The sequence below is a fragment of the Perognathus longimembris genome, chromosome 8 (assembly GCF_023159225.1).
Source record: "Perognathus longimembris pacificus isolate PPM17 chromosome 8, ASM2315922v1, whole genome shotgun sequence".
Lineage (NCBI taxonomy): Eukaryota > Metazoa > Chordata > Mammalia > Rodentia > Heteromyidae > Perognathus > Perognathus longimembris.
The window spans coordinates 64,076,785-64,084,961 of record NC_063168.1 but is presented as its reverse complement, the minus strand read 5'-3'; the positions used below and the strand labels follow the sequence as shown (position 1 = coordinate 64,084,961).

The window sequence follows — 8,177 nt, the reverse complement described above, 5'->3', positions numbered from 1 at the left end:
TATGCCTTTCTATCATTCCGTCAACCCAGGAAATATTATGCCAGAGAAAGGGAGCACCCCTAAGACTTTTACTCAGTTTGCTTTACATGTTCATGAGGCCTCCTAAGCCAGACATTCTGGCTCAAAAGAAAAGAGAAATAAAAAAAAAAACCCTGACATGTCCACAAATCTGACGAAGCACACTTTCTCAGTAAGCACAGCTGCTCTCCATTTGGTTAATGATAGCCCATCTCAAATTTGGTGTATGCAAACAAAAGAGCCAGCAGGCCCAGCTCTGCATAGCTTGCCCACAGAGGCCCCCTGAGCTGCAGTCTGCTGCCTGATCTCTGGTAGAAACAGAATGGTCTGTGTTGTGTCTGGTATGACAAGGTGGTGTGTATCAGGCAGGTGCTGGGTATGGACCCTAGGTTATATCATCATCTGGAAGCTTTAGGTAACAGACAGAAGAGAGGGGATCACAGAAGGCTATCAAGGGCTGTGTCCGCTGCAATGCTAAGGAGAAGCAGAAAGGAAGACATGAGCATTAGAGAAAGCCATGGGCCATGGGCCTCTAAGTCTAAGGCAAATGTGCTCAGTCTTCCTCATTCTAGGTGGTTTCCTTGGGTGTCTTTATGTTATCACAACCTAACTTTCAGCCAGTCCACTATCATCTTACTCTATGATCCCTACTTGGAAGAATATTTATTCTCTCAAAAAAAAATTGCTACTTTGTTAGTGCCTCCTGCTCCTCCTCCCCACCGCTGCCGCTGCCACTCTGAGTCACTGCGCAGCTTCGGCCGTCGGGCTCCCCGCACTCATTCTTGTAACATGGCAGAAGTTGACAACAAAGAGCAGTCTGAACTTGATCAAGATTTGGATGATGTTGAAGAAGTAGAAGAAGAAGAAACTGGTGAAGAAACAAAAATCAAAGCGCATCAGCTGACTGTTCAGATGATGCCACATCCTCAGATTCTTGCAGCCCTTCAGGAAAGACTTGATGGTCTGCTAGAGACACCAACAAGATACATTGAAAGCTTGCCTAGGGTAGTTAAAAGACGAGTGAATGCTCTTAAAAAATCTTCAAGTTAAATGTGCACAGATAGAAGCCAAGTTCTATGAAGAAGTTCATGGCCTTGAAAGGAAGTATGCTGTTCTCTATCAGCCTCTGTTTGATAAGCGATTTGAGATCATTAATGCAATTTATGAACCCACGGAGGATCTGAAAGAAAAGGCCAAAATTGAAGAAGAGAAGAAGGATGAAGAAAAAGAAGATCCTAAAGGAATTCCTGAATTTTGGCTGACTGTTTTTAAGAATATTGACTTACTCAGTGACATGGTTCAGGAACATGATGAGCCTATTCTGAAGCACTTGAAAGATATCAAAGTAAAGTTCTCAGATGCTGGCCAGCCTATGAGTTTTATCTTAGAATTTCACTTTGAACCCAATGAATATTTCACAAATGAAGTGTTGACAAAGACATACAGGATGAGATCAGAGCCAGATGATTCTGATCCTTTTTCTTTTGATGGACCAGAAGTTATGGGTTGCACAGGGTGCCAGATAGATTGGAAAAAAGGAAAGAATGTCCCTTTGAAAACCATTAAGAAGAAGCAGAAACACAAGGGACGTGGGACAGTTCATACAGTGACTAAAATGGTTTCCAATGATTCTTTCTTTAATTTTTTTGCCCCTCCTGAAGTTGCTGAGAGTGGAGATTTGGATGCTGCTGCTGAAGCTATCTTGCTGCAGACTTTGAAATTGGTCACTTTTTACGTGAGCGTATAATCTCAAGATCAGTGTTACACTTTACTGGTGAAGCTATTGAAGATGATGATGATGATGATGATGATGATGATGATGATGATGAAGAAGGTGAAGAAGCGGGTGAGGAAGGGGAAGAAGAAGGAGATGAGGAAAATGATCCAGACTATGACCCGAAGAAGGATCAAAATCCAGCAGAGTGTAAGCAGCAGTGACGCAGGATGTTTGTGGCCTTGAGGATAACCTACACTGTAATAGCCTAAACACAACTATTTACTTCTACCTTATGTTTTTGTATTTTCTTGGTAGACTTAATTTTTTTTAAGGAAAGAAATCGACATTTTAAAGACAAATCTGTTCTAGCATTTTAACTAGTTCCTGTCCCATCAGTTGAATGCACGGATTGTCTCATGCATGTCCATTTGTTGATACAGTTTGGTTCTTTGGGAATACTTTTATCACGTAGCTATTGGAATACAACCATGAAAATTAACAACAGTTAAACATTTTTTTTTGGTTTGGCTATTTTCTTTTCCTAAAGAACCAAGGGTAGTGTTTCACCTGGTTGTAGGATGACTTTTAAGTTCGCTTGCATTAATTGTGCTTTTTATTATATTGTTACAGAAATGCAGTGACTTAATACTACTAAAACAGTATCATTAAAAAAAACCCTTGTGGTTAAGAATTTCCAGTAATAAGATCAAACCCAATAATTGTTAGATTATTCATGGATTTTTGTATTTTAGGTGATAGAGTTAATTATAAAGAATTCTGACTCAATATATATGGCTATTGGTTACCACAGGGAGGTGAATAAAACCTAGAATCTTTAGTCACTAATACTATTGAAGAGTACTTTTAAAACTTTACTTCCATTAACTAAGCATTTTTTCTTTGCAGTAGGATCTACCTTCTGCTTTCCTGGAAAGGATGAATTTACATCATTTGACAAGCCTATTTCAAGTTTCTTGTTGCTCGTTGGCTTATTTTGCTTTTTCAGCCTAAAATAAAAATGTCAAATACAATTTTAGTTCTCACAGGATAATGTCTTAATTTTGTACTAATTCATGTGAGCAGCAGAGACTTAGCTTAAATTGAGAGTTCTTAGTGTACCATATTATTGAAAGGAAGGAGGAGGCCAACTTTGGAAGAGGTGTTAAGCTGTGTTATAAAAGAAAGTCTTAAGTTATGTGTTCAGTTTTTTAAAAGGAAAAAGTTATGTTTCATTTCCTTTGGAGTAGCACTTTAACCTCTTGTTTATTCTTAGTGTTTCAGTATGAGAGTCATTTACCAATGCTTCTGTTTACTATGTATTAAAATGGGTAGTACTGTTTACTTAACTACCTCACAGATGTGTTAAAGCATATTAAGTTTAAATTATTTCTGCATCTCATTAAAAGCTCAAAAATTTGGGCCTCTTCTTACCACAAGTATGATAGTCAGCATTTTTCTAGGCTTTGATAATTAAACTGGAAAATGAGGCTTACCTGTTTTGGATCAGGCCAAACAGCATTCCTTTACATGTTCATGTGGCTCTTATTTTACTGAAAATGGATGGAGTGGGTCAGCTATTTCAAAAGGCCCAAGGATTTTTTTCTAGGTATTTTACATGGCTGTATTGTAGCAAATACTTCAGAGATCATGGGGATAAGGGTTTTAATAAGGCCATTTTCCAAAATAGGTTGGTGCCATTAAGTCTGACTTACAGAGCCACATTTAAAATACCTCAGGCTAATTACTGTTAATTTTGGGAGGTGAACTTTTTTCTTTTTTTGACAACACAGAATTGCAATGTAATTGAAGAAGGTCTAGAGTTCCTGCTAAAAAATTAAGTTCATTTTTTTAAAAGAACTTTCTTTTGACAAATTTCATATTAAGGTCTTAGAATGTAAGCACATTTGTATATAGTACTATCCACACCTCTTCCACAGATTTTAACTACTGGAAATCCTTAACCAATTTCAATAGTTTTTTTTTTCTCTTTATTTTCAAAATGATTTGATTGCTTTTGTTAGACATTCTTTGCTGATATTTTTTGTAATTTATAGTTCATCTAAACAGCTTTTTTCTGAACATAAAAGTTTGTAACCGGAAGATAGAATCCCATTTTTAATGAACTTACAGAAGTAGGAAAATCATTACTTTTCATTCCTTTAGGAAATAGCTATTGCCAAAGTGAAGAGGTAGATTATATTTCATGTTGTTAAATACTGGGGATGTGTTTGGCAGAATTGTTTTCTTTATAGTTTCAAGAGATGTCAGTGTTCATTTATACCATTTCTTCAGTTCCAAAATGGTTCTCTATTCCATACTAGAAATTTTAAATATGTAATTTGAAATCCTTAATAAAACTTGGATTTAATTTTATAAAATAAAAAAAATTTGCTAGTTGCCCCAAGTTTTTGTACCTGAACTTTCCTTGAATCGACTTGGCTTTGGTATTTTTATGTAAAACAAGAAACAACTGGGAAAGCCAGACTTCCAGAAATCTATCCTGTAATGAGAGATCCTATTTTCCCCTCTGTTTTAACTTGGTTGGCACCATGAGGTCTGGCTCTATGAATCTCTCACTAGGAGGAAAACTGACCCATTTCCCATTTCTGGGCTCAAGTGTTTGACTAAATTCCACTGGGAGCAATTAGCAAGATGCAACTTCTGGAGAGCAGGTGTTTTGTTTTTTTTTAATCTGTCTCCCTAAGGCCCAGCCAAAACCTGGCACTTAGAAGATGCTCAAATATTGATTGACTAAAGAAACAATGTCATTCTTCTACAAAAAGACATGATCTCTAAGATGGCACATATCACACAAAGGACTACGCAATGCTGCCTTTGATAAAATTCAATGCTTAGAGGTACCAGGGATTGGCTCAATTCCTTGCCAAAGTTCCTCTCCAAACTCAACCACTCTGTCTTGGGGCTTTAAACTTTTTCTTCTTAATCATCTCTTTACACCCTCTTGATATGCCCAAGTCATAAGACAGTTGAGCCATCCTGCTGTGTTTTCAGGTCTACAGCACCACTCAACCAAACCTACATGAAAACTACTTTAGAAGGTATCACAGAGCCTATGGAATCAATTCAAAACCAGAGGCTGGAAACTAAGCTGAACACCCAACTGCAGATTGAAAGTTGACCTTCTTATAACTTACCTGATCTCCGCTCCAATTTGGGTGTGTATATGTGTGTATTGGAAAAAAAAAAAAAGAGGGACAGAGCACAAAAGAGGGGAATATAGGAAAGAGAGAAAGTGAAGGAAAAGCAAAAGTAGAAAAGAGAAGAAGGTAAAGAAAATAGGAGTAGGAGGATAGAAAAGGAGAAAATGAGAAGAGGAAGAGAAAGCAATGAAAGAAACAGAGGAGAAGGGAGAGGAGAAGAGAGTAGATGAGGGGGGAAAGAGAGGAGGGAAAAGGAGAAGAGAAGACAAGAGAGGAGAGCACAGGACAGGAAAGGAGGGAAGAAGGCGGAAGAAAGAAGAGGAGAGGAGTGTGGAGGAGGAAGAAAGGGAATGAGAAGAGTGAAAATGGAAAGAGAAGAAAATGCCCTCAAGAACAAGAGAGGAGAAGAAAGGGACAGGAAAAGAATGAATGAGGGGAAGGAGGGAGAGAGCCTGATCACCTGCATAGAACACTGTTTCGCCAACAGCAGATGGCAAACATGGAAGAGAACATGGAAACAAACTTAATTTTGTTGTGTATTCAATTATAGCAGCTCCCAAATAATATAGTAAATCTACATGCAAAGAAACTGGTCCTTAGAAAGAGTTCTAGGCAGTAAATAAAAAGCTAGAATATAAAAACAGATACAAAATAACAAAAAAAACTTCTTTGTTTATTTTTAATTTTTCTCTTTTGTCACTTTTTTCTGTATCTTTTGACTTGTATGTGACTTTGTCTGTTTGGGCGGAGTATAAAAAGGAGCACAGAAATGGTGGAACAAAGAGTGAACAAACACAACAGTGATACTCACTAGATACTGTGTTGAAAATGAACTATACAACTTGGGGAGGGAGAGAGGTTCAGGAGAGAAAAACTGAAAGAAAATGAGGGAAGAGGTGATAGACACTGTTCCAAAAGAAATATATTCATCCCCTGACTCATGTAACTGTAACCCCTCTATACATCACCTTTACAGTATCAACCAATCAATCAATAACTGTGGGAATGGATGGGAGGGAGAAACAGGGGAAAAGCAAAGGAAGAAATGACATTGTCGAAGAGAGAAATGTAAGCACTGCCTGAATGGTAAAATGGTAATCTCCCTGTACAATATCTTAATAATAACAAAGTTATATTTGATAAATAATCTGGAAGTTATTTAATAATTATTTAATATTATTTATTTAATAAGTTATTTATTTAAATTTATTTAATAAATAATCTGGAATGCACATGTTATTACTATTCCAAAGTGCATGGTTTTTATTGAATATCCCTTAAGGTCAGTGATGGCTTAGGGCAGCAAAGGCATCCTTTTTGGTATTGCTCAACTCACAATTTTGCATGCTTCTAACTAAGGCATTCCTAAGAAATTGAATCATTGTTTTGTGTCCTGCACATCTCCCTAGACACAGCTTTGGGCCATCATTCTCTAGTCGACCTTTCACTGTCCGTGGTGCTGAATTAAAATACCCATTTACCCACCTGACATAAAGGAAATGTAATCATTACCTGACTCATGTAATTGATTGTAATCCCTGTGTAGAAAGAAAGAAAAAAGAAAAAAAAAGGAAACACTGATAAATAATTCGAATGTCCATGCTAAAAGGTCTTGAATGTTGGTGTGAAGCCCACCGATAGCGAATAAGTGAAACAACGTTCTTCAACTTGAAGAAGACTCAAGTCACAGCACTGGACCCTGGTGAGTGTGGAGGTTGGTGCTGAGAACAAAGGCTGGCAACAGAGTATGTCTTTATATCTGGTATGGAATTGATTTTCAAGCCATAAAAATGTTAGTTAAGAAAACACTGACATGAACTAGGGTGGCAGGGGGAGAGTGGGCATGGAGTGGGAAAATAGCAAAGTACACTTTCAGGCTTATGAGAAATGGAATTAAAGTTAAGAGAAGGAAGGCAATCTATTGTTGTCCAGGAACTGGCAAACTGCACTGCCACTGCATCATTATAGTGGCAAAGACCTGCTGTGTTCATTTGTCTCCCAGCTGTCTGACCTGGGAGTTGGGTGATTTATCTACATTCCACAGCTTCAGCTGGGCCAGGCCAACAGGATAACTTAGGGAAAGGGGTGAAGATGGGGGTGGTGACACTCAAGCACCAAGCCAATATGTCTTGTATTAGAGGTTATGTTCATAAATCAACCAATAGCACACATTTATTTTATACCCACCATAAACAAATCTCTGTGCTCGAAAGCTGCCAGTCCTGCAAAGATTGAAAAGGGCAGAGCCATTGGCCTTGAAGAGCTTACAATCTAGTGGCAAAGATTAAGCATGGGGGATAAAGTTGACAATATATACTAGACCATGGAGAGTGACAAGTACTATCTGAACTCAGTGAAGGGCGCTTGACTTATATCAAGGAAGGCTTGTGAGAGCAAGTAGTACTTTAATTGAGCTGAAACAACAGGTAAGCATGTATGCAGTCAGGAGAATAAAAATGGAGATGAACAGTTCAGGTTGGTTAAAAAGCCTGAGAGGGAGGACTGTTATTTCCGTTATTGTTGGATGAGGGCAACCTTGTCTGCCCAAAGTTAAAATTGCTGACTCTTAGCCTAGATACAAGGTGAACAGTCCTCAGGTACTTCCTTCTGCAGGTGGAAGTTAAGCACTTAAGTTTCTTTCATATCAGCATAGAATGAACTACTTTGTCAACAAATGTCATGACTTCCGGCGTTTGACTTAAATTTCTAGATTTCTGGCCACATTTGGATATTCTGCTAAGGTGAAGATAAGCATCCAGACCAAGTACTCATTTCTCTCTATGCCTCTTCTGGTTGATGCATGAAATAAACCAAGATAGCACTTCTTCTTCGAGTGATCTAATCGTCTCCACCCTAAATGAGTCAATTCACTAATTTAGGTCAATTCCAATAAGGAAAAAAAAATGGAGAATCCATAAGGATTCTAAAAAGTTAGACAAATAGCATGTTGATTACCTGTCCCTGGATTCAACAATCTCATCCAAAAAAAAACCCCCACCTTTCCATTCTAACCATACACAAATTACACAATATAGAACAGGCACCACAGGATGACAACTTGCAAAGTCAGAAAGGCGAGTAAACAGACTACAAAGGTAGGAAACATACAAGGAGAAAAATATCTGATCTCTAATTCCAGATATATTTCTAAGACATGTCCAGTGTGTAATCCTAACTCATGGGAGAACTTCAGGAAAGAAAGTCAAGATGAAAATTAAGATGGCACATCCCAGAGCTACAGGTTTTAAATGACTAATCTTGTTTCCATTACCACAAAATGA

The 8,177-nt window shown here is 37.9% G+C and overlaps 1 pseudogene; it reads left to right on the top strand.

Moving 5' to 3' along the window:
- Positions 1 to 803: 803 nt before the first annotated feature.
- Positions 804 to 2,771, top strand: LOC125356698 (annotated as a pseudogene).
- Positions 2,772 to 8,177: the final 5,406 nt, after the last annotated feature.